This window comes from Mobula hypostoma, chromosome 6 (genome assembly GCF_963921235.1).
Source record: "Mobula hypostoma chromosome 6, sMobHyp1.1, whole genome shotgun sequence".
In the NCBI taxonomy this organism is placed as follows: domain Eukaryota; kingdom Metazoa; phylum Chordata; class Chondrichthyes; order Myliobatiformes; family Myliobatidae; genus Mobula; species Mobula hypostoma.
Genome location: NC_086102.1, coordinates 119658503 through 119685933, shown reverse-complemented (window position 1 = coordinate 119685933; position 27431 = coordinate 119658503). Strand labels below are relative to the sequence as shown.

The 27431-nt window shown below is 43.2% G+C and overlaps 1 protein-coding gene and 1 long non-coding RNA gene across 7 annotated transcripts in view; one reads left to right on the top strand and one right to left on the bottom strand.

Moving 5' to 3' along the window:
• Nucleotides 1-13422, bottom strand: part of LOC134348349 (uncharacterized) — a 34790-nt gene extending 21368 nt beyond the window's left edge. The window contains exons 1-2 of the long non-coding RNA XR_010018397.1: nt 13303-13422; nt 12944-13217 (exon numbers count right to left, since the gene is read on the bottom strand). This is a non-coding gene — a long non-coding RNA (uncharacterized LOC134348349). The remainder of the gene's footprint in view (nt 1-12943; nt 13218-13302) is intronic.
• Nucleotides 1-27431, top strand: part of LOC134348348 (receptor tyrosine-protein kinase erbB-4-like) — a 1006440-nt gene that overhangs the window by 372122 nt on the left and 606887 nt on the right. The window lies entirely within an intron of this gene.

Below are 27431 nucleotides of genomic sequence, written 5' to 3'. Positions count from 1 at the left end.
GTGAAACAAATCAGTCCAAAAATAACAGAACAGAAAGTTGAGACCTTGGACGCGTTCAAGGCTTCAGCTGTCAGAACTGCCTTCCTGCCTGCGTTGTTATGTGAACGCTAATGTAGGCAATGCACACCTCGCGACATAAAATTTTCACACAAAGCATTGAGTCAAGGAATAGTGGAAAAGGTCCTTCAATCCACCATGCCAATCAACAAATAACCATTTACTCTAACCCTGTGCAAATCCTTTATTATTCTCCCCAGATTACCTTCAACAGCACCCACTCCCTGCAAGATTCCACCACTCACTCCCACACCAGTGCCTCTTTACAGCAGCCAATCAATCTATTGGTGTGCAAGGCTTTGGGTAACAGAACAGCTGGAAGAAACCCATATGGTTACAGGGGCAACGTGCAAACTCCACACATTGTATTCCCCCACCTTCTCAAAGGGAATTGGGGATGGGCAGCAAGTGGTAAATGTTAGCCTTAACAGTACCAGAAAGGATCTGAATCACTTCTCGTCTTGCCTGCTCCTTGTCCTCTGTCCCAGGCATTCCCATACTTTATTCCTTTTCTCTTCTCTCCACATTACTCCCTTAACTCTATTAAACGGAAATCAGATTAGAATGTGGTCACAAGCTGCTAGTCTGTCTTTTCCAATTTGTGTTTTCCCTTACCTCACCATCTGCCCTTCAGTTGTTGCACCAATGATGCTTAGAATTCAAATATCTTACTAAGAAGTATCAGAACTGGCCTTTTCTGGCAGGACAGCACTAGTAAGGTAATTAGCCAGGTTCATAATCCAATGAGTTCCCTTCATTTTGAAAATCAATGTTACCTCATGAAAGACTGTTTTCTTTCTCTTAATTCTTTCTCCTTCCCCTAGTCTTAGCTTCCTGTGCCACTCTGACAGTACTGCCTTCCCATATCACACTTTTTCTGTATCTCTCTCCATTTCTTTCCCGTTTCCTCATCACTCTGGCCCACTCTCTCTCTCCAGTCTCCTGTCCTATATCAGAGTTCACTTTCCACCTCGCTCTAAAACTTCAGCCTCTCTTTCTTTCCGTGTGGTGGGCAAACACAGAACAGAGGCTACACCAAAGGTCCGAGCAGCACAGTGGCTTTTTTTCTCATTTCCTTCCTGAGAACATGATTCTCCTCTTTTTTTAAGCTCAGGCAATTTGAGTTTTAGTCCAGAATGCTTTTTAAATGTATCCTATGCTGACACTTCAATTAATTTTGAAGTGAAACTGCTTAGAACTATAAAAAAGTCCCCCAATACAAGTTCTTGTTATTGCTGCCTCCTAAAAATGAGAAATTACCCAGGGAATGCTCCAGTCATGGGGCCCAATGTGCATCTAGGCAGAATATATCAAATCCAAGATGAAGCTGAGATTTTTATTTTTCAAAGACATTAAAACACACAAATGCCTATCTGCTCAAATGCCTTTTGAATGTTGTAATTGTAACCTGTTTCTACCACTTCCTCTGTCAGCTTGTTCCACATAATTACCTTGTCTGTGTGAAAAAGGTACCCCTCAAGGCTGTTTTAAATCTTCTCCCTCTTACATTGAATGCACTTCCTTTAATTTCGGACTCCCCTAACCTGGGTGAAAGACTGTCACCGCCTACCTTATATGTCATTTTTTATAAGGAAACTCCTCAGCCTCCTGCGCTCCGGGGAAAGAAGTTCCAATCTATCCAGCCTCTCCTTATATCCCAGGCCCTGTAACATTCCCTGAAGTATTTTGCCCCTCTCCAAAGCCGACCAAATGATCAAAATAAGAGTATTTAAAAAAAATTATCTCTAAGAGTTCAAGAACATCTCACTCCAACATGACATTGGCATTCATAAACACGAGAAAGTACGCAGATACTGGAAATCCAGAGCAACACACACAAAATGGAGGAACTTGGCAGGTCAGGCAGCATCTATGGAAATGAATAAACAGTCGATGTTTCTTCAGGACTTGGAAGGAAGAAAGAAGACTCTAGCATAAAAAGGTAGGGGGAGGGGAAGGAGGATAGCTAGATGGTGATAGGTGAAGCCAGATGGGTTGGAAAGATAAAGGGCTGGAGAAGATGGAATCTGATAGGAGAGGAGAGTGGACCATAGGAGAAAGGGAATAGGAGGGGATGCAAGTGAAGGTGATAGACAGCTGAGAAGAGGTAAATGGTCAGATTGGGGAATAGAAGAAGAGGGGAGAGGAGAGACCTTTTTAACCAGAAGGAGAAATCGATAGTCATTCCATCATGTTGAAGGCTACCCAGAGGGAATGTAAGAGGATCTCCTCCATCTTGAGGGTGGCCTCATCTTGCCAGAAGAGGAGGCCATGGATCGACATGTCGGAATAGGAACTAAAATGTTTGGCCACCGAGATGTTCTGCTTTCGACAGATGGAGTGGAGATGCTCGATGAAGCCCAATTTGCGGCAATTTGTTGTGGAAAGTGAACAACAAAGTAAATATAATGACACGAGAGAGAGCAAATTTATAAAGCCTGAGGTATAATTAACGTTATTCAGATGGGTTCAAGAACCTGATGCGAGTGGGGAAGAAACTCGAGGTGTGTGTCTTCAGGCTCCTGTATCTCCTGCCTGATGGTAGCTCTGAGATAATTGGTCTACCCCTGCTCTGATTCTGTGCTGTTGTTATTTTAGTTATTACGGAAGCTGAGCTTCTTTTCTCATCTGGACATTAGGAGAACTTTAGTCACATTGTACAGTTGCCATTTCTTCTGCCGTAAGAAAGAATGGAGGAATTGAGAAAGTTGACATAAATGTGGTGACAAGTAGACTGAAGTTGTAGGGAGAAATCGCCCTTGTAGGGAGGATTGACATCAGTCCAGTTTCAACTTCTGGCGCTGTCTCTGTGGAGATTGCTTAATTTGTCATGACTGAATAGGTTTCCTTGTGTGCTCTTCTTTCCTTCCATACCCATAAGGTGTGCTGGTTGGTTGGATAGCTTCATAAATTTATATATTTACTTATTGCCTTGTGTGCTGGTCAGTGGTCACTGTGCCTTCCTCTGGGACATTGGGCCAGTGTTACTGGGTCATTCTCTTCATCCTGAGTGAGACACATATGGTTGCCCCTCTCTAAATTGCCTTCATTCCTGAAGCAGGGTGTCCCTTTGTCTCCCCTTTGCTTTCCATGAGCCACTGGGCACGGTGGTGGTTTAAAGAGTCACGAGAAGTAACTTCCTCCTAGTGTGCTGGCTAATGGGGAAAAAAAGACTTAAAGTGGAAAGTTGAATGAAAGGGAATAACTTTCAGGGGTGCAAATAAGAAGGAGAATGGGATGAATGGGATTGCTCCTCTGGGAGCCAGCCTTGACCTTATGGGCACAAGGACTGCCTTCTTTTGCATGATAAGTATGTATGTATATTGCATTGGACAAGTAGTCTCCACGTGACTGATTTCTGAAATATCAGATTATGCTATAAATATTCAACACAAGAGATTCTGCAGATGCTGGAAATCCAGTGCATCACGCACAGATATTGCAAATCTGTAGGATAAATAAATAATCTGGAGAAGATGGAAAGCCGCTTGCAGCTGGCCTTCCTGTCGCTTGCATTTTTCATTTAAAATCTTTCTGAGATCCGCTGTAAAACAGACAGCCCTGAAAAGTAACAGTTATTGAGGTAATTTGGTCTGTGCCTGCACTGCTGATCATGTTACCGGCCTGAGATCTATTTGCTCAGAATTGCTTTGAGTTGTAAGCCTTGCTTAGGAACAACAATAAAGAAGGCTAATCCCTTCCCTCCCTCCTATATTGATTTATTGAGTGAACTCAGGGACTGACCCACTGCCCCATTGGATGAAGAATCTGAAGACTCACCACTGTGGAAGTGTCTTCTCATTCTCTGATGGCCAACACCAGCCTCTGGGTACTCCAGCCAGGGGAAGCGTCATCCCAGGAAACCCCACAAGGAGTTTGATGTTCCAACTGATGAACCTTTCATTCTTCTCGAGAGCACAGGTTATGCTGCTTTCCTCCTGTAACAAATCCGCCACCCCAGGAATCAGTCCGGTGAACCTTTATGCACACCCTCTGTTGCAAGAATAAGAGTCGTATGGAAATAGTGGGTCACACGGAGAGTCATTCAGCATGGAAGGACGCCCTTCAGTGCAAATGTTCCATGCCTACCATGATGTCCCATCTGAGCAAGTCCCATTTTTCCTCTTTTGGCTATATCCCTCGAAACCTTTCATACCGACATGCCTGTACCAGGGGTGTATTTTAAATCAAAGTTGCTGGTGAACGCAGCAGGCCAGGCAGCATCTGTAGGAAGAGGTGCAGTCGACGTTTCAGGCCGAGACCCTTCGTCCCAACTTTGATGTGTGTTGCTTGAATTTCCAGCATCTGCAGAATTCCTGTTGTTTGTGTATTTTAAATGTTCTTTATTGTATCTTTGTTCCATCCAAGAATCGTGTGGACCTGGAAAAGTCCAGGTGGTAACACACTAGAAATCAAATTGACTTTATTACTATAAACCAAAGAGTTAGGAACTCAGTGACTCAATGCAAAACATATCCAGGTGTAGACTGTAATAGTGACCACAACCCAGTAGTATGTCATGTAAAAGTAAAACTTAAAAAAAACTAAAGAAGCAAACACCTGAACAATCCCTTGACTACTTGCAATTAATTAAAGAAAAAAACTTAAGACAAAAATTTATAATTGAATTAAAGAATAGATTTCAAAGTCTAGAAATAGAATTAGTTGAAGATGATAGCAATCATGTAGAAATGAAATTTAACTCTCTAAAGGATGCCTTGGTAGAATCAGCAAAGCCAGTGATTCCTAAAAAAGAAAAAAGCGCAAAGAATAAATGGATGATAGATGAAATCAAAGAACTAATGGAAGAAAGGAGACAGAAGAAAGCAAATCCTATAGAATATAAGTCCTTAGGTAAAAATGTTAAAAGCTTATGTCAAAAAGCCAAAGATGAATGGTTAAACCAGGAATGTGAGCAAATAGAAAGAATCCCTATTACTGATCCAAAAAGGTTACATCAACAAATCAAGAATATCACTGGTAAAAAGCTCCTCTGTTCTTCAAGTGGATGTTTGAAAGTGAAGGACGGTACCATTATCATAGAAAAAGATGAGATTATGAACAGATGGACTGAGTATATTCAGGAATTGTTTGAAGACGATCAAGGTGAAAAACTAGAAATTAAGAAAAACATTGAAGGTCCAAGTATTTTAAAATCTGAAGTTCGTAATGCAATAAATAAGATGAAGAAAGGAAAGGCAGCAGGTCCTGATGAATTAGTAGTAGAACAAATTATTGCCCTTGATGATTATGGAATTGAAAAACTTACTGATTTAATCAATGACATTTATGAGACTGGAATAATACCAGAAGAGATGAAAAAATCAGTATTTATCACTCTTCCTAAGAAACCTAGAGCAATAGAATGTGAATTACATAGAACCATAATTTTAATGAGTCATATCACCAAGATACTTCTAAGAATTTTGGTGACAAGAGCTAAAAGTAAGATACAAGCTAGGTAAAGAACTATGTGGTTTTGTGAAAGACAAAGGTACAAGAAACACAATATTGATGTTAAGGTTACTATCAGAACGAGCTATTCAAGTGCAAAAAGATTTGTTTGGTTGTTTTATTGACTACCCAAAAGCATTTGATAAAGTGAAGCACAATAAGTTATTTGAAATATTACAGAAAACTCGATCTAGATTCGAAAGACCTCCACCTAATCAGAAATCTGTACTGGGAACAAACTGCCGCTCTAAGGATAGATGGAGAAGTGAGTCAGTTTACGAAAATCAAGAGAGGCATTAGACAAGGGTGTGTTTTCTCCCCTGATTTATTTAATGTGTACAGTGAAACAATATTTCAAAAAATAAGATACATCTTGGGAATCAAAGTTGGCAGTGAAAACATCAATAATTTCAGATATGCAGATGACACTGTGTTAATTGCAAGTACGGAGGAAGAACTACATAACTTAATTGACATAATTGTTGAAGAAAGTGCAAAAATGGGTCTATCTATCAATTGCAAAAAGACAGAATGTATGGTGATATCCAAAAAGAAGGAGAATCCTATCTGCAGGCTGAGAAAAAACGGGGAGGACATAAAACAAGTACAGAACTTTTGCTACTTAGGAAGCTGGGTGACATCAGATGGCAGGTGCAACATGGACATCAAAAGAAGAATAGGGATGGCACAAGACACCTTTACGAGAATGAAGAGTGTACTGACCAATACTAAACTAGGCATGACAACCGGCCTCAGAGTACTGACATGTTACGTTTATCCAGTTACGTTATATGGCTCAGAACGTTGGACAATATCTAGTAACATGAGGAAATGAATTGTAGCAGCAGAGATGTGATTTTTGAGGAGGGTGCAAAGAATATCATGGTCAGAACGAATATCCAATGAGGATGTCATGAACAGAGCAAACAGAAAAAGAGAAATAATGTATGAGATCATGAAAAGGCAACCTAACTTCATTGGACTTGTGATTAGGAAAGAGGAGTTAGAATGCACGGTAATTATGGGAAAGATTGAAGGGAAGAAAGCAAGAGGAAGGCAAAGACAAATGATGATGGAGACAGCAGCCAGAGAACTGGAAAAGAATACCAATGAATGGATCCACTTGACCCGAAACAGGAGTGTGTGGGCCATGGCAGTCAAAGCTCAAACTGGGCACGGCACCTGATGATGATGATGATGATTGTATTTGCCTCAATCACTTCCTCCAACAGCTTGTTCCCTATATACACCACTTTCTGTATGAAGAAGTCACCCCTCAGCTCAAGCCTGTTTAAAATCTTTATCATCTTATCGTAAACCTTATTTTTAAATTCCCTTTCCTTGAGAAACACAGACTGTGCGCATTCACTCTACTTTTGTCCTTCATGATTTTATACACTTCCTTCAGATCACCCATCATTTTCCTACACTTCAAAGAATAAAGTCCAGCCCTGTCCACCTTTCCCGATAACTCAGACCCTCAAGACTTGGCAGCAACCTCATAAGACTTCCCTGCAGTCTTCCAAGTCTGCTGATTTCTTTCCTATAACAGAGTGACCAAAACGGCACACAAGTGTGGCTTCACCAAGGTCTTGTACACCTGCAGCATAAAGTGGTGACCTGATATGAAGCCTCCAGTGCATTAGTGAGCGGAAGCACCTCTATCTCTCTGGATTGGAGTTTATGTAACTCTGGAAGAGGACTGGAGAGCTGAGCCTCCCTAAGAAAATCCTCTGCTGAAGAATTCTGAGAAATTGGTGCTCTGGAGCTCAATCCATCTTCCTCAGCAGATTTACCAACACTGAGGCAGCTTCAGGTTTGCCTTAGAAGGAGTGTAGAAGTGCTTCCTAGGCCAAGGCCTGCTTGCACTGTTTCCTGGTCCAGTTGCCCAGCAGTGAGGTCAAATGTACAATCAAAGTTCAAAAGTCCAAAGTAAAGTTATTATGAGATTCTCTGAGTTACTCTGAGATTCATTTTGCTGCAGGCATTCACAGTGGAACAAAGAAATACAGTAGAATCAATGCAAAACTCTACACAAAGACTGAAGAACAGTTTATCTGCAAAAGGAGACAAACTGTGCGAATACTAAAAAAAAAGCTAATAAATAAATAAATAATACTGAGACCATGAGTTGTAGAGACCCTGACAGTGAGTCTGTGGAATCAATTCAGTACTGGGGTGAGTGAAGTTATCCACGATGGTTCAGGAGCCTGATGGTTGAGGGGTAATAGCTGTTCCTGATGTGGGACCTAAGGATCCTGTACCTTCTTCCCTGTGGCAGCAGCAAGAAGGGAGCATGCCCTGGATAGCAGGAGCCGTTGATGATGGACCAGTCATCATAATTCCATGATGATTGATGTCATTGTCTTTATGTGTAACCAGGACTGGAGGGGCTTGAGCTATAAGGAGACTGGACAGGCTGAGTTTTTTTCCCTAGGAGGCTGAGGGTGACATTTAAAAAGTTTATAAAATCACAAAGAAGGGAATTGGACAGAAGGGATTGATCATTTAACTTGATGCTTGTTGGCTGAATGGCCTTCTCTCTGTTCTAGTGAGATTTTCATAAATGCTTATGTATTGAATCTAATGTGCAGTGTTTATAGAAGAGTATTAACTTGTAAAGGAGGGGGAAAGAGATGACATATGATTTTGGAGTTTCTGTTTTGGGCATAATCAGGAGATTGGGAATAAAATCACTGTTGAAATAGAGCTAGTTATGTATAATCGCAAACCTCAAAAATTTCCATGAACCATTGAGCAGTGTAAGGCAACATGATTGTTTTTTTCATTAAGGAGTATTCCTTGTCAATTTAAAAATGGTAACTCAGTGCTGCATTGTTATTACTATCCAAAGTGGGTTATTCAGCAAATGTAAGTGTTTTAGTCAGGCACCCTGGCTTGTGAATGGCCAGCTTAACATCACAGAAAGTGACAAGTAATTCTGAAGGAACTTCAGGCTGAATTGTGCACCAGTCATTTTCTTGGTGAATGTAATTTTTCTAACACATTTACAACTTCTGAAAATGTGTAGCTCTAAAAAAATGTCCAGTTTGAAGAGACAACCCAAGAAACCTTCATACGGGCACAATTGGTACAATGTCTTCACAAATTGTATATTCTATCGCAGCATAGGAAGAGACAAATTTAGCCAATTAAGTCTATGCCAGCTCACAGAAGTCCCATTCCCCAGTATTAACCCTGTTGCCTACATGTCAGGTAACTCTTCCAAGATTTTATTGCTCACCTACAAAGCAGGGGTCAAGCTTATTAAGCAACCAGCCTCCCTTCTTACTATCTTGTCTGGACAGTATGGCCTGTTTCACAGTCAGTGCAGGTTTCAGTCAAGGCTGTGCCACCACTGGAGAAGGATAATCCCAACTGGTCCCAATGCATGTTGTGATTCCATTGTCGAGGCTGCATTTATTGTCCATCCTTAATTGCCTTTGACTAGGCTGCTTATGAGTCACTCGTACACAAGGTTGGGAGCCCTAGATACAGACCCATTGATAATGAAGTCTTGAATGAGTGCAGCAAAGGTGCTTTTACTAGAGATGCAGAATAGAAATTGTCTTCATGAGTGTATATAAAGATCAAACAGTGAGACCCTCAGTGAGGTCCTCAAGTGGAATCAGGAAGTGGGACGATCTCCCACAATGTTGTCAGGTAGGGGGTTCCAAGATTTGAATCCACTGCCTATCACACTTGAAAAAGGGAGGCTGAATTGCCCAGCAGTACCATCACAGACACTTACAAACTCAGTCGAGAGAATGGTTCAATATGGTGGAAGTACTTTAAGGCAGAGGGCATCTTCATGAAATAACAAAAATAGTAGAGTTTAAAACTAATTGGAAGAGAGTTCTGAAGTAAAGAAGACTGTAAATTACGGTGTGTGCAAATCCAAAGAAGTAATGCACAGTATTATATTGCTCGAAATAAAACAATTATACTGTAAGTAGGTTTATACAGTATTTCCAATTGTATTTTTATTCGTGACGTTAGTTTTATAAAAAGATTGTTGCTTTGAATTTTATTTTAAGTAATATTAAACACTATGAGGAGCTGACATAAGTATGATATGATGATTGTGAATCAGCTTTTCAATGTGTGAGAATGGGTGAGAATAGTGCAATTTAAGTGACCTAGTAGTGCAAATAAATGAATTATGGTTGAGCAAAAGGGCACAGAGTCAGGGACATTGTTCTGAGAGTTACCCCCAACTTGCTAAGTTGCTTTTAAATTTAACTAACATAACCTCAGTTCGCATTAATACAGCACTAATGCATGAAACGCTGGCGGACTTTAGCAGATCATGTTGAATCTATTGAAGGAAATGCACGGTTGACATTTCATGTTGAAGGCTCAACCCAAAATACTGACTATCCAATGTCTTCCATAGCTGCTTCCTGACCTGCTGAGTTCCTCCAGCATTTTGTGTGTTGCTCCAGATTCCACCATCAGCAGTGTCTTGTGCTGCAGCAAAGACACAGTGGTGTCTTGTGGGCACCGTTGCCGAGGCCAGCATTAATTGCCCTTGAGTAGGGTGGCAGTGAGCCAAAATGCTCCAACGCAAGGTTAGTAGCCCAGTGACAATGAAGGAGCAGCAAAGTATTTCCAAGTCAGGATGGTGTGTAACTTTAAAGGGTGTTGCTCCTTTTGTTCCAGGCTTGAGAAGTCATAGCTTGTTATACTGGAGAAAGCTCCAGGGTGGTGTGCACTGGCTAGAGAAAGTACCATCAGATCACGTGGACAAGCCACCAACCTTGCCAGGTCTGTTCATGTCCGCACAATATTAGCTGGATGGCAGAATAATAATGAGTGATGATGATGGTGAAAGAGACCCCTATTATGGGGAACTGGGGCTGGGTGTAAAGGTCACTCTTGACCGTGGCACACTGCCTGGGAACTGAGCTATTTGTGAGAATTCCTGATGTGATGGTAAGATGAGTTCGGCTCAGGAACAGCATCAGCTGCTGTCAGATCAGTGGACCCCCCCCCCCCCCACACACACACACACACACACCTGGTGTGCCTGGGATTCCTTCACCTAGTGTACCTGAGATCTCCTCTTACCTGTACAGGGCCCTGGTGAGACCACACCTGGAGTACTGTGTGCAGTTTTGGTCTCCAAATTTGAGGAAGGACATTCTTGCTATTGAGGGAGTGCAGCGTAGGTTCACAAAGTTAATTCCTGGGATGACGGGACTGTCACATGTTGAAAGATTGGAGCAACTGGGCTTGTATACTCTGGAAATTAGAAGGCTGAGAGGGGATCTGATTGAAACATATAAGATTATTAAGGGATTGGACACGCTGGAGGCAGGAAGCATGTTCCCGCTGATGGGTGAGTCCAGAACCAGAGGCCACAGTTTAAGAATAAGGGGTAGGCCACTTAGAACCGAGTTGAGGAAAAACTTTTTCACCCAGAGAGTGGTGGATATATGGACTGCTCTGCCCCAGAAGGCTGTGGAGGGCAATTCTTTGGATGCTTTCAAGAAAGAGATAGATAGGACTCTTAAAGATAGCAGAATCAAAGGTTATGGGAATAAGGCAGGAACTGGGTAGTGATTGTGGATGGTCAGCCATGATCACAGTGAATGGCGGTGCTGTGCTGGCTCGAAGGGCCGAATGGCCTACTCCTGCACCTATTGTCTATTGTCTATTACTTGAGGACCAGAGTGTCTCCTGAAGCACTGAAGCATTGCTCTGTGCATTCGGTCTAAGGAAGGCCCTGAAACGGGAAGGAATGGGCATTTTTATACAAACAGCCTGATTGGCACCACTCCCATATAGGGCCAAGGCCAGGATCGGGTGAGGAGAGACTGTAGCCTCCACTCTGTGTTGTTCGAACCCTCCTTCACACTGACCGACCAGGCTCTGCTGACCCACAGTGACAGGCTTTGCAGCAGGAGAGGCCAGCGCATCACTCACAAATTAAAATAGGAATCTAGCAGCTTGTGTAGTGTCTGAATCAGCATCTGCAAACCACGCCCTGGAGACGTTAGACGGTCAGGTAGAGGTGACATCGCATGTTTATAGACAGAGTGTGACTGTGCAAGGACTGATTTAAAAAAACCTACCGGGATTCTGTCTTTGTTGGCTCACAGACACATTCTAAATGTAACTGGATGTCACGGACTGGTAGGTATCTCCCTGATTGCCCATAGGCCATGCTCAGCACCTATTTAAATGCATTCAACAATGTGGGCTGTCTAACCTGAGACACTTACAATTTGCTAGATAGCAGGTTTGCACACCTGAGCTCATAGCTTTCTCCTTGCAGACTTTAGACACAGAGGGACAAGGTGCCCCTGACTGGGGCCTGCTATGTAGCTATTGCCAGTGATGTTGTTGATGGCTACTAGGCCAGGGAGTGACCTTCATCTGGAAGAATTGGAAAAGAATGACTCTGCTTGGCTTAATGAAGCAGTTACTGGATTGGGAAGGGTAAACATCAGCTCTGAGGGAATGAAGACAGAGATATGTGGTGATTTTCCTGTCAGTGTTGGTTGCTGGGGTTGGTGAATAGGATCCTGGACAGAGATAGGCTACAGATAGAACACAGAACAGGTAGCTTAGTACATCACGAACACCAGCCTTCCCTTTGTGGACTCTTTCTAACTTTATGTTGCTTCAGAAAAGCAACCAACATGGTCAAAGACCCCTCCCATCTTGGACGTTCTCTTCTTCGCCTTCCCACCAGCCAGACAATAAAAAAGCCTGAAAGCATGTACCGCCATGCTCAAGGATAACTATCCAGCAGTTACAAGAATAACCCATCATTTGATTAGTAATTAAATTAGGTTGGCATAACATTGTGGGCTGAATTGCCTGTTCCTTACTGTACTGTCCTATGTTCTAATATTGAACAGTTCCCTAGTGCAGTAAAATGGTCTTTTAACTTCGCAATGGGCTTCATCATGGCCTTGCACCTCAGTCTGTCAGCACTGCACTTTCTCTGTAACTAAACACCATATCTGGCATTCTATTATTGTTTTCCCTTGAACTGTTGTGATGAAATGATCTACATGATGGCACGCAGCACGGTTTTTCACTGTACCTCACTGTGACAATAGTAAGCCAGTTACCAACTTATGAATTTCCTACAAACAGTACAGGACAGGAACAGGTCCTTTGGCCCACAATGCCTGTGTCGCATTATACCAATTTAGACCGTAAGGTATAGGAGCAGAAGTAGGCCATTCGGCCCATCCAGTCTGCCCCGCCATTCAATCATGGGCTGATTCAATTCTTCCAGTCATCCCCACTCTCCTGCCTTCTCCCCATACCCTTTGATGCCCTGGCTAATCAAATTTAAACAAATCCCTTCTGCCTGAGCATGAACCATATCCCTCCATTCCCTGCTTATTCACGTTCCTGTCTAAAAGCCTTTTAAATGAAGTATCTAAGCACCATTATCACGCCTAACACTTACGGCAGGACTTTGTTCCCGCAGGCTCTGGTTTCAGTTTCTTAGTGGAAGGGATGAAGTGAGGCCAGAATAAGTGACGTCGGAGGGAGTTATCTCCAGCTTCCTTGCAGTGCCCTGCCTTGAAAGCGTAACATCTTCACCCCTTACCTTCCACAGTACAACATGCCTGGCTGATGTCCAGTTCATTCCGGCAGATGAGATACCTCAGGGTAGGAGTGAAAGATGGGAGGTTCTCCACTCAGGTGAATACTTGATAACTGACACGTATTTCCCTTCCCTTAGAAAAATGAAAAGCAGTGAGTAACTTTCCAACCACAGACAAGTGAAAATCTACAGATGCTGGAAATCCGAGCAACACATACAAAAATACTGGAGGAACTCAGCAGGCCAGGCAGCACCTATGGAAAAGAGTACAGTCGATGTTTTGGGCCGAAACGCTTCAGCAGGACTAGAGAAAAAAAGATGAGGAGTCGAGTTGAAAGGTGGGGGGAGGGGAGGAAGAAGCACAAGTTGATTGGTGAAACTGGGAGGGGGAGGGTTACATTCCGGATCTATGGAGGAAATGGACAGTGGATGTTTAATGTTGAGATCCTTCAGCTGAGCTGGAAAGAAACTGGGAGGCGGGGGGTGAGAGGATAAAAAGGTGGAGGTCAAGGGTGAAGCAAGAGCTGACGGGTGATAGGTGGATCCAGGTGAGGTGAAGTGATTGTCAGGTGAGGGAGTGGGGATAATGTCGATCAGGTTATCAGGTCCCCCCTCCTTATAAAGTGAGTAATTGTGTGTTTTGCTCTGTTTCTTAATACGATCTCCTCAGCTGAATGCAAATACCTGCTCCCAATGATTCTTGCAGTTGAGCAAAGATCTTTATTTATCTTTCTGCTCATCCCACTTGTCAGCATATCATCACTTTGTTTGCCTTCCTTTGGGCCAGAGCCATGTTTGCATCATTATTTTCTAATCATGTTATTTGTCAGTCATTAATTTTAATGCAGTTTACTTTTGTATTAGCTGGTCTATAGACTTCCCAGGTAGATCATGTTGATCCAGATTTAATGGCCATGGTCTGTGTCAACTAGTTTTATAAACCATGCCTTTTGGTTTGGAATTGGAATTGGTTTATGTTGTCACATGTGAAAAACAGTGGAAAAACTTCTCTTGGGTACTGTTCACACAGATCAGATCATTACACAGTGCATCTAGCAAGTACAAGGTAAATCAAAACACAGAATGCAGAATGAAGTGTAACAGGTAGTGCAGGTAAACAATAAGGTACAAGATCATAGTGACGTAGTACATGAGGTCAAGAGTCCATCTCATCATACTAGGGAACTATTTAATTGTCGTATAACAGCAAGGTAGAAGCTGTCCTTGCTCCTGATGGTAGATTAGTTAATGCAAATCTTGCATTTTTGTTTGTGTTGTCTGCTACAATTAGATTTTTCAAACAGTAAACAGAGTTTACCTGATGAGTAACGCCACTGTCATCTTCCCGAGTGTTGAGCCTCCACCGTTGTCGATTGTATTTTCAAACATATCCAATTTATGACTTTTGCGAATTCTCCAGAGCTGACCCACAGGCTTGTGTAATGTGTGAGGATTGAGAGAGGTCGGGATACCAGAGGGATTTTGGCTCGGCACAGCTGGGAATGCCACCACATGCTTCAGTTCATGCTGATGTACCTTCCTCTGTTGGTACCGACTGGAACAGAGTTGAAGGGGTGTGGTGGGCTGGTTACTGGGCCGAAGGGGACAAGGAGAGAAGATTTCAGGAGAGAGAGGAGAAGAGAGAAAGGTGTGAGGAAGTCAAGAGAGATTAAATGGAAATCGGGAGAGGACAAGGGAGTGGAGAGAGGGAGGACAGTGAGTTGCATGAATGCAGAGGGTAATGGATAACGTTGGGAAAGGACCAATGGTACAGATTTTGGAGAGATCTAGAAGGACAAGAAGGCGAAGCTGTGGAAAGAGGACAGTTATCACAGGTAAAGTAAAGGATGGGAGGGGGTAAGTAATTGGAGAGAGTTGAGGCTGATTGTAGTGAGAGGGCAGAGAAGCAACCAACCTGTCCTCTCAGAATACTCCAAACTGCTGGTTGTGCCCATGGTGGAGGTAAGCTTTTCATTGCTCAATGGAACCGCACACAGGGTAGTGGTTATGCTGAGAGTGAACGGTATCTCTTTTGCTATTACCTTTTCCGGCAAGATGGCGATGTGCTCGGTCGCAGAAACCTCTCTGTGCCCAAACAAAGATTAATTCTTCATCCTTTATTTCCTTTTTACGATGGGTAAACACTGATGGTTATCAATAATAATCCTTGTACATCTTCTTCGCGCTTTTTCTGGCTTAATGACATAATTCCTGTAAGAGCGTCACCAAAACTGTACACGATACTCAGTGGCGACTTTACCAATGTCTTGCATGGTTGTGTAGTAACTCTGCAAGTCCATCAGGTACTGCAGGTCTCCCCCGCTAGAGAGTCGCGCGATAGTGGTGGAGCTGGACGTGTTGTGCATCGTATTGTGTCCTGCTTCAGCCACCCAGGGAAGAAGGCAGAAGAGGGATTGCACGGAGGCGGCATGCGTCCAGCAAATGGTGGGAATGACAGGCTTGGAATTTTTATTGTGATCACAAGACCCTGTTGGACATTGGTAATGTAGAATACTGCGAGTCTTATTCACTGGTTCACCGGCGAGAACGACAGTGGGGGGAGCTGTGTGGCCTCGGTTGTTCCACAGACCAGGCCCTCAAGCCTCCTGTTCCGTGCTGCAGCCGTCAGGGAATCAGTCCCCAGAGCTAGCTGTGTGCCACTGGACTGGGGGCTGCCCCTTCCCATTGGTACTGCTCTCCAGTGTTCGCTCGTTGGAAGTCAAGCTGCGTTTTGTTCGTCTGCGCTGCTCTTGCGCGAGATGAAGAACTGCTGTGGTCTTGTTCTTGCAGTAAACTGGCTGCAAGTGTGACATACCTCATGGATATCTTGTGACTGTCTTATGAGGATGATGTAATGGTCTTTTGGAGGTCACCTGATGTAATTTTCCTGCTGATGTGAGGTCATGTGATGACCTGTTCTCACCAGGTATGTAAGTGTGGACCCCTGGTGACGCAGTTAGTTTTCCAGTTAGAACGTTAGCCAGATACTCCGCTCCGCTGCGTATTTGCTTTATGACGCAGTTTCGATTTAAAACGGAATTTTACATTCTATTGTAAGGTACAACAGTGTTGGGCCGCCAGTTTAATCAATCGCTGCCAGATTTGTAGATGTATCTTTTCAGTAGTATTGGAGAGTGAAGACAGGAACCTGAAGGAGTCACTCGACGATTGAAAGGATCGACCAATATTGAATTTGTTAAAGAAGGAGTGATCTGCATGAGATAGCCTCTGCTAAAAGTGGCAGAAAAGGCTGTGCAGGATCTAGTATCTAGAGGGAAAGGTCAGTGCCTTTAAACCGTTTTATTTCTGTCGTCGTGAATCCTGTGGACAAGGCAGGATCCGGCTGAGACTGGGGTGATGTCGTGTCTTCGAGGAATTCTTTACTTCAGGAAAGTCTCTCCAAATTGACTGTATAAATCTCTTGGACTTTCGAATTTACCATTCTAAGAACTGTGTTTGAATTTACCGCTTTAAGAACTGTTTTCGCATTTATCGCTTTAAGAACTAGTACTGAGTGGTGATTTGTTAAATGGCCACATAGCAGTTTACTTCCAGTTAAGATTTTTTCGTTTGTTTATTTCTTTTATATATTGAGCACAGTTTAATAAATGTTTGATTGTTTTTATAAAACCTGACTCAATTCAATTCTATATTCATTGTTGACGGTCACGTGACACAAGACAGTCAATCTACTATCAGTTCACAGGCCATGACACTCAGGGATTTGAGCTATATTAATATTATCTTTGTAACTGTATGTTTTTCTGCTATTGTCATTATAGATGTTGTATTCACTGTTTGCTGTGTATGACTGTTGGCCCCAGAGGAACACTATTTCATTTGGCTGTGTACATGTGTATGACTGAATGACAATTAAACTTGAACTATGAGTGATTAGCATCTGAATGCAGCTCAACAGTGTGAAGATGCATCTCAGAGCTACAGAGTCAGTCTACGTCCACACTATGCTGGATAATTTTGAAAGCGCCGGTTTCAAGTAAAAACGACAGGCGTCCACACTAAGCGTTTTTCAAAATATCTCCGTCCACATTAGGCGGATATTTGGGCGAATCTCCTCCTACTGGGCATGCGCAGGACACACAGAAAACAAGCAAAGAGGTAACGATATACTTCGTGCGCGTTTGTCCAGTTACAGAGTAGAAAAACTTTAAAGGAATTGCTCTTGGTTCTCGCGCAGGAGGACTTAAAACTTAAAAAAAAACAAATACTGGAGCATATGGAGGCAACCGACAGGGAGTTCATGGATAGTATGACCCAGCTGACGACGAACATTGAAAAACTGACTAACCCTGTTGCATTAATAAAGCACCTTGTTAAATGTATAAAACGTCTGCATCGGCGTTATCTTGTCCATTTCCATACAATGTTACATCAGGCTGTTACACATCTATTGTCAGAGAAGTACTTACATAAATAGGTAAACCATCTTCATACAAGCAAGGACAGAAAACAGGGCGAAGTGAGTATACTTATTTATTCAGTAAGCTATGGGTCAAAGTATTTGGTGAGTACATTTCTAACCCTTCTGGCTTCAGAATCGTCCATCTGTTCTGAAATTGTTAGGTGATGGCGTTCAAGAAAACAACGAACATCTGTTCCGGCACGTCATGATAGCGTTTTTAAATAGTCAAAAAAGCTCACTTTACAATTTAACTCTCACGCCGTTCACACCGACTGCGCGTTATAACAGCTTGCGCAGTACCAAGCAGAAGCAGAAAAAGGCATTGTTGTTGTGGTGTTGTCATGACAGCGTTTTTAAATCTCTCCGGTTACCCCGTACACACTACGCCGGATATTAAGCGTTTTCAGATTTATTCACTCTGGAGAGTGTTTTCGAAAATCTCCGTTTTCGGGGGCTGAAAACGCCGGCTCAGTGTGGATGGGAGGGCAAAACGAAGAGAAAAAGCTTTGTTTTCAAAATTATCCGGCGTAGTGTGGACGTACCCTTAGTATTACAGAAGGGAAACAAGCCTTTCTACCTAACTCAACCAACCAGATCGGTATGCTCATTTTATTTTGTCCCAAATGCTCACAGCCCCCTAAACCTTTCTATCCGTCTACCTGTACAAACGTCTTTTAAATGCTGTTACTGTACCTACCTCTACCTCTTTCTCTTGATCGCTCATTCCATATGGACACCACCCTCTACGTGAAGGATTTACTCCTTTTGAAATCTTTCCCCTTTCACCAGTGCCCTCCGGTTTTTGATTTCCTTTCATTGGGGAGAAGACTGTGTGCATTGACCCAAATGAGCTCCCTCATTATGTTATACACCTCTATAAGGCCATCCTTCAGTCTCGTATGCTCCTAACCTCTCCCTATAACTCAGGCCCTTTAGTCCTGGCAACCTCCTTGTACATCTTCTTTGCACTTTTTCTGGCTTTATGACATAATTCTTGTAACAGCATCACCAAAACTGTACACGATACTCTGTCTCAGCTTTACCAACGTCTTGCACGGTTGTGTGGTAACTCTGCAGATTGGATTGCAGTTACTCACCCTGAAATTCTGGCAGTACCTCCCAAACATACAGCCTCTGCCAGCAGATAGGAAAAGAGCAGTGAGCCTGGGAACATCACCACTAGAGTGTTTCCATCCAGGTTGTAAGCTCTTCTGCCTTGGAAATATGTTGATAATCCTTAATTGTTGCTAAGTCTAAATTCTCTTCACAAACACACCAGAAGGACTTGCAGCTCAACATCACTTTGACAAGGGCAATTAGGATTGTGGTCTGGCCAGCAATGCTCATATTACATGTGAGTGTAAAATACAGGAACTTGTTGCATTGCAGTTCCAAGCCATTTAGAAGGAGGAAATAAATAAGTACATCTGTGCTAATTGCAATTTAAACACAAGTAAAACATGATTATTATCACAGTTTTACAGACATGCTTGTCCAAGTGTTTCTCCAAACAAAGAACAAATTGTAGAGTTTTAACCAAATATTTGATTTTTTTTTAGTCATCTCTTGGCCAGATAAATTGAGAAGATTCCACATTCCTGAGTAGCGGCTCAGCTGAATCTATCGGACACTTACGACAGTTCTTGCTGAGAAGTCTGAATCTAAGTCCTCCGAATGGTTTCCCATGTAACCTTCTGTAATGTGGATCACCGTACAGACAAAACGAAAATGACGGAAGTTTTGCTGGCTTCGTGAGCATGTTTGGGAGTTCTATTTGTACTCTGCCTACTCGGCTTGGCTGAAGGCTCACTACTTCCTGAAAGATTCCCTTCCATTCTGCTATTTTCTCTTCTGGTTATGTTCCCTACCCGCACACTCATTATATCCGGTCAGCTCAGGAGCCATACAACTTTGGCCCACCATATCTATGCCATCTACACTCATCTCTTTTACCAGTAGTTAGTGTGTGCCTGTTACAGTCAAGTCAAGTCAAGTCACTTTTTATTGTCATTTTGACCATAACTGCTGGTACAGTACATGCTAAAAATGAGATGTTTTTCAGGACCATGGTGCTACATGAACAATACAAAAACTACACAACTACATAAAACAACACAAAACTACACTAGACTACAGACCTACCCAGGACTGCATAAAGTGCACAAAACAGTGCAGGCATTTCAACAAATAATAAACAAGACAATAGGCACAGTAGAGGGCAGTAGGTTGGTGTCAGTCCAGGCTCTGGGTATTGAGGAGGCTGATGGCTTGGGGGAAGAAACTGTTACATAGTCTGGTTGTGAGAGCCTGAATACTTCGGTGCCTTTTGCTAGATGGCAGGAGGGAGAAGAGTTTGTATGAGGGGTCCTTCATAATGCTGTTTGCTTCACGGATGCAGTGTGTGATGTAAATGTCTCTAATGGCGGGAAGAGAAACCCTGATGATCTTTTCAGCTGACCTCACTATCCGCTGCAGGGTCTTGCGATCCGAGATGGTGCAATTTCTGAACCAGACAGTGATGCAGCTGCTCAGGATGCTCTCAATACAACCTCTGTAGAATGTGGTGAGGATGGGGAGGGTGGGAGATGGACTTTGGTGAACGGAGAGTGGTCATTCCATGTCCTCCTGAAGTCAACAACCATCTCTTTTGTTTTGTTAACATTCAGAGACAGATTGTTGGTTCTGCACCAGTCTGTTAGCAGCTGCACCTCCTCTCTGTATGCTGACTCATCGTTTTTGCTGATGAGACCCACCACGGTCATGTCATCGGCGAACTTGATGAAGTGATTCCATAAGACCATAAGACAAAGGAGCAGAAGTAGGCCATTCGGCCCATCGAGTCTGCTCCGCCATTTTATCATGAGCTGATCCATTTTATCCTATTTAGTCCCACTGCCCCGCCTTCTCACCATAACCTTTGATGCCCTGGCTACTCAGATACCTATCAATCTCTGCCTTAAATACACCCAATGACTTGGCCTCCACTGCTGCCCGTGGCAACAAATTCCATAGATTCACCACCCTCTGACTAAAAGAATTTCTTCGCATTTCTGTTCTGAAAGGGCGCCCTTCAATCCTGAAGTCATGCCCTCTCGTACTAGACTCCCCCATCATGGGAAACAACTTTGCCACATCCACTCTGTCCATGCCTTTTAACATTCGAAATGTTTCTATGAAGTCTCCCCTCATTCTTCTAAGCTCCAAGGACAGCACAGTACAGTCGTGGGTCAGCAGAGTGAATAGCAGTGGACTGAGCACATAGGCCTGGGCGGGCCCCATGCTCAGTGTGATGGTGTTGGAGATGCTGCTTCCAATCCGGACTGACTGAGGTCTCCCCGTCAGGAAGTCTAGGATCCAGTTGCAGAGGGAGGTGTTCAGGCCCAGCAGGCTCAGCTTTCCAATCAGTTTCTGAGGAATGACTGTGTTGAATGCTGAACTGAAGTCTATGAACAGCATTCGAACATACGTCTTTTTTGGTGATTTAAGTTCTGGTACTTCTTAAATATTGTGGGAATACCTGCTCCCACCAGCCTCTCAGGGGGTGCATACTATTAAAGTAAAGGCATCCATTAGTCTTGCGAGACCATGGATCTGCGCCTGGAAAGTCTTCACTCTCCAGGGCGCAGGCCTGGGCAAGGTTGTATGGAAGACGAGCAGTTGCCCATGCTGCAAGTCTCCCCTCTCCACGACACCAATGTTGTCTAAGGGAAGGGCATTAGGACCCATACAGCTTGGCACCATTGTCGTCACAGAGCAATGTGTGATGAAGTGCCTTGCTCAAGGACACAACACTTTGCCTCGGCTGGGGCTCGAATTCACGACCTACAGGTAGCTAGTCCAATGCCTTAACCACTTGGCCATGTGCCCACACTATTATAAGACCATAAAACATCAGAGCAGAATTAGGCCATTTGGCCCCTCAAGTATGCTCTACCATTCAATCATGGATGATTTACTTACTCTTTCAACCCTATTTCCTGCCTTCCCCACATAACCTTTGACATCCTTACTGCTCAAGAACCTATCAACCTCCACTTTAAATGCAGTATACCTAATGACTTGGCCTCCACAGCTGTCTGCAGCAATGAATTCCACAGATTCACAACCCTCTCCTGAAGAAATTCCTCCTCGTCTCTGTTCTAAACATTCTAAACCTTCTATTCCAAGGTTGTGCCCTCTGGTCCTAAACTGTCCCACTATTAGAAATGTGATGGCTTATTTTGGATATATTAAACATAGTTACTTTGAGTGTTGAGTTCTTGAACTGATAATGATAAAGATGAGCAGCAACTTTCAGGAGTTTGAAGCTTTTATCGAGCTCACAAGCAACACTGAATTAAAATTTGTTTTCAAGCAGTGTTTTTTCTAAGGTAAAAGATAACTCCCAACCCCACTTTCAGTTGAGCCATCTACCCTCTAGTTTTGCCCTCTTAAGCTGTGGTCGGAAGCAAACGCTTCAGCCCACCAATTCAGCACTGACCATCTGACACCCATTTAGACGAATCCTGCATTAATTCCATTTTGAAAGGGTGGTATGATAGCGTAATGCTTTTAGAGTACCAGATCAGATTTTAATTCCCACTGCTGTCTATAAGTTTTCCCCATGACAGAGTGGGTTTCTTCCGGGTACTCCGGTTTCCTCCCAAATTCCAAAGATGTATGGAAAGGTCAGTAAATTGTAGGCATGCTATGCTGAAGCTGGAAGCATGGAAAAACGTGAGCTTACCCAGCACAATTCTTGCAGATTTTTTGTAAATGAATCGTTCCCCTGTATGTTTCGATGTACATGTGACAAACAAATAAATATTCTCTTCACTCTCCGCATCAAAACCTCTGCGTTCTCTCATGTGGAAGGAAACCAGAGCACCGTGAGGAAATCCTTGTCGTCACAGGGAGAACGTGCAAAATCGTCACAGGCAGTACCCAAGGTCAGGATCGAACTTGGGTCACTGTCGATCAGCTCCCGACTGGTTACCACTTACAATGCATGAGAAGTTGGAACAACCAGCCCTGGGTGAGAGGGCTTAAGATAAGACTGTTGGCAGTGCTGTGAAGGGAAGGACTTGAAGGCAGTTTGGTCAAAGCCCTTGGTAAATCTGGTATAATTGAACAATGCAGCATGAAGCCAGCGGGACGTCCTTCTAATTTGGAGGTTCGAAAGGTGCTGTTGAAGTAGCCTTGGCGAGTAATTATAGTGCATCTGTTTTCAGGGATGAACAGCAAAGTGAGCGTCATTCTCATTGTCTCTTGGGCCAAAGCAAGGCATGTTCTGCATGCAAACCCCCTTCCTTCCTCTCTGCCACCTGTGCGTGTGCACAGTGAATAGGATGATAACGGCAAGTGATTTGCCATCATCTGTTTCCTTGTTGGAAGCAATATTCTCCACCTCTCCTGCCTGATTAATTGCAAGTGTTCTTGTCAAAGATCTCTGTAAACAAACATGACTGTTGAGTGGGATGTAGAGAAGGTGGAAAACTAGTCCAATTTAATTGGAATGGAAGTGCTTTCACATGTTTTTTAATTAAGCAACTATAATGAATTTCTCTTTCAGGAAACAGATCACCAGTTATTAAAAAAAAGTGCTCCAAATCCGCTGTCACTTTTTTGTGCACTGCTGGATTCAAGGGATGGCCAATCCCCCTGCCAGGCGTTCTGTCAGTCTCAATGTATTCTTGGTTTATGGCAATATTCTGCTGATAAACTAATTGGTGTTAGAGGTGACAATTAATGTATTTTAGCACAGTGAAGATTTGGGTATGAGAAGTTGCAATCCTAAGCAAAGGTTTGCAGAGAGGAAAAAAAAGCTTAACTGTGAGGGACTTTGGACTACAGCTGGTTAAATGCCCTTCGACACTTGCAGGCTGGTGCTCCTCCCTCATCGGCATACAAACATGGACCAGCATTTTGCAATACGATTATGGCTGATATTAGCATATTAGCAGATTAAAATAATCATGTTCCCTGTTTTTGTGTGTAACCATCTTTCACTGTTTTAATTAGTCTCCGGAGTTTAAGTGGTATCCCCTGCCGACTGAGACTAATTATTGAAATACATGTTATGTAAATGAGACACTGGTTGGGCAAGGTGGTGTGGCACCTTAAGTAATACAATACCTTGGAGTTCACACACATGTTAGCTTCGCATACAAAATTTCGATATCTAATTAGACACAAACTTTTGACCATCCATCTACTCATTGCTTATTTCCTTTAAGAGCAGAGTTCCATTTTAGATAGTGAATCTTTACTTTCGTTAGGCAATGAAGCTGGGTGTGTGCTGGCAAGTAACTCACCTCCCGGCAGGCTTCAAAGTCTCTCCACTGCCGATGATATCAAGTACCCGATCGACTGGTCCGATCTCCCCTTCACCATCAGGTCTGTCTAACCTGAAGGTGCCGGGGATCTGGTTGGGAGCGGCTGAAATGTATAACAAGAATTAGCTGGAGTGGATTAAAAAAGTCATGGATTTGGACTGTAGAAATAGTGCTCGCACTCTCTATCAATAACTGGGAAAAACTTAATAATTGTATGTGAGGTGCTCCTGGAGCTGCTGTACATGACACAGTACTTGGCCTGTCGAAGATAGAGTGAGTCACGATGTACAAGTCCTGAGAGAATGGGGGTGAAAGTGTTGCCGTCATCCTTATGACGACCTTAATGTATGGCTGCATCAGGCTGGGTACTGCATATGGCACCAAGTATCACTACATGCCTGTCCTCATGCTGTGAAGGACACATCTGGCCTCATTGCTGTGTAACTTCTGGACTTTGCTGCTCTACCTGTCCTTCGCAGAAGAGTTCTTCCAAGCAAGCACCTTTGACCACAAGTCGATCACTGCCCCAGCAGGTTCCTGGGGACTTTCTCCCTACCCTCCAGCAGGTTCCCCTGAAAGCCCATCACTCTGTCTCCACACCTCCGCGAGCAAGCCATTGTTAAGTGCTGTATGTAGCACTGTTCATGGCACCTCTGTAAGCTGGCTCAGATCGTTGGTGCAGCAATGAACCAGATGAAATTTCATTGATTTTCTGTGCAGAGGGCACACCCGACAACTTATTGACAGTTTGCTTCAATTTGTTTAGTAAAGCTGTAGGGGTAGAAACTGCCTGAAATTTTGTGAAGTCAGATTCACATCTAATGTCAGGAGGTAAGTCTTCTTCCGGGGGTGATTGTTCATCAGGACTAAGCTGCTGCCTCTTGGCCCACTGAGTTTCTGCAGCAGTTTGCTTTTCTGGAATTCTTTACCCAACGGTACGGTCCCTCTCCCAGAAGAGTTCAGTAGCTCAGAAGGATAGCTCCCCACCCGCTTCTCAAATATGTCAACTTGTTAGCAATCTCTTGCTAATAAATATACTTTATTTTAAATGAGCTTGTCTACAAGGTGGAAAATTCGTGATTCAAACATAATGATTTAAAATAACCTTCTTGAAGTGAGCAGCAGAAGTGAAAAGTGGAAGAAGGATATAAAAAGACTGCATAAATATTCCGCAGATCTCTGTGATTATTAATCGTGCAATCAAAACTGTACCTGCAATCAGTGGAAGAAAACAAAGAGGAGCAATCACAACTATTGCCAATCCAGTGATCTGCTGATGACACACATATATGACAGTGGCACATAATCAGTTAAATTGTCAGTTCCTGCTCTTCACAGGGATATATCAATGAAGTTTGCATATGGTTTGAGGTCAATTCTATTGGAAGCTGGTTGTGGAGCAGATTAAAGCAGTAACTGTGCAGGCCCAGCTCGTTTCTCCTCTGCCTCTGTTTCATCTTCTTTACTTTGTTATTCCAGTCAGTGGAGCCTGCAGTGTTCAGACGTCTGCTTGGGAAAGTTTGGGAAGATACTGCAGTGCAAATTGGTGCACACTGTAGCTGTGGTTAGGATTAAGGTTACAACATAGAACACAGTACAGTACTGCACAGGAACAGATTTTTGGTCCTCAATGTTATGCCAAACTATTTAGGTTAATGACACCTAAGTAAACTAATCCCTTCTGCCTGCCCATGGTGCATATTCCTCTATTCTCTGTATATTCATTAAGAATCTCTTAATCCTGTATCATATCTCTCTCCACCACCAGTCCTAACAGTGCATTCCAGACACTCACCTCTCTATAAAAAACTTGCCCTGCACATCTCCTTTGAATTTTCCCCCTTTCACCTTAAATACATGCCCCCTAGTATTAGAAGATTATAACTGTGGGGGCAGGGGAAACACTTTCTGTCTACTCTCCCTATGCCACTCATTATTATGATTATAATCTTGTAAACTACTATCAGAAGTCCCGTCAGCCTCTTTCGTTCCAGAGGAAGTCGCCCCAATTTGTTCTATGTCTCCTTGTAGTTCATGAGATAATCGAAGTGACAGAAGGCATTGCAAGCTTCATCATTTGGGCGTGATAATATCAGGAATGAGTTGAAATTAATTGCAAAAATACCCTGTCCTTTTATTTATATTTACTGATATGATTGACATCATTATCATTTCAATTTGTCACGTAATGCCAGACCTCATCTTAGCCAGGTTCAAAGGGAAACTATTCCAATGGTTGGAGTCATATCAGCGCAAAGGAGGATGACTGTGGTTGCTAAAAGTCAGTTATCCCTGCCTGGAACATCACTGTGGGAGCTCCTCATGACAGGAGTGTGGATGGAGAATTATAGGATTCACTGAGGAGGACATAAATAATCTTCCAGAAATAGTAGGGGACAGAAGGTCCAGTGAGATGGAGGAACTGAGCGAAGTACATGTTAGTAGGGAAGTGGTGTTAGGTAAATTGAAGGGATTGAAGGCAGATAAATCCCCAGGGCCAGATGTTCTGCATCCTAGAGTGCTTAAGGAAGTAGCCCAAGAAATAGTGGATGCATTAGTGATAATTTTTCAAAACTCGTTAGATTCTGGACTAGTTCCTGAGGATTGGAGGGTGGCTAATGTAACCCCACTTTTTAAAAAAGGAGGGAGAGAGAAACCGGGGAATTATAGACTGGTTAGCCTAATGTCGGTGGTGGGGAAACTGCTGGAGTCAGTTATCAAAGATGTGATAACAGCACATTTGGAAAGCGGTGAAATCATCGGACAAAGTCAGCATGGATTTGTGAAAGGAAAATCACGTCTGACGAATCTCATAGAATTTTTTGAGGATGTAACTAGTAGAGTGGATAGGGGAGAACCAGTGGATGTGGTATATTTGGATTTTCAAAAGGCTTTTGACAAGGTCCCACACAGGAGATTAGTGTGCAAACTTAAAGCACACGGTATTGGGGGTAAGGTATTGATGTGGATGGAGAATTGGTTAGCAGACAGGAAGCAAAGAGTGGGAATAAACGGGACCTTTTCAGAATGGCAGGCAGTGACTAGTGGGGTACCGCAAGGCTCAGTGCTGGGACCCCAGATGTTTACAATATATATTAATGACTTGGATGAGGGAATTAAATGCAGCATCTCCAAGTTTGCGGATGACACGAAGCTGGGTGGCAGTGTTAGCTGTGAGGAGGATGCTAAGAGGATGCAGAGTGACTTGGATAGGTTGGGTGAGTGGGCAAATTCATGGCAGATGCAATTTAATGTGGATAAATGTGAAGTTATCGACTTTGGTGGCAAAAATAGGAAAACAGATTATTATCTGAATGGTGGCCGATTAGGAAAAGGGGAGGTGCAACGAGATCTGGGTGTCATTATACACCAGTCATTGAAAGGGGGCATGCAGGTACAGCAGGCGGTGAAAAAGGCGAATGGTATGCTGGCATTTATAGCGAGAGGATTCGAGTACAGGAGCAGGGAGGTACTACTGCAGTTGTACAAGGCCTTGGTGAGACCACACCTGGAGTATTGTGTGCAGTTTTGGTCCCCTAATCTGAGGAAAGACATCTTTGCCATAGAGGGAGTACAAAGAAGGTTCACCAGATTGATTCCTGGGATGGCA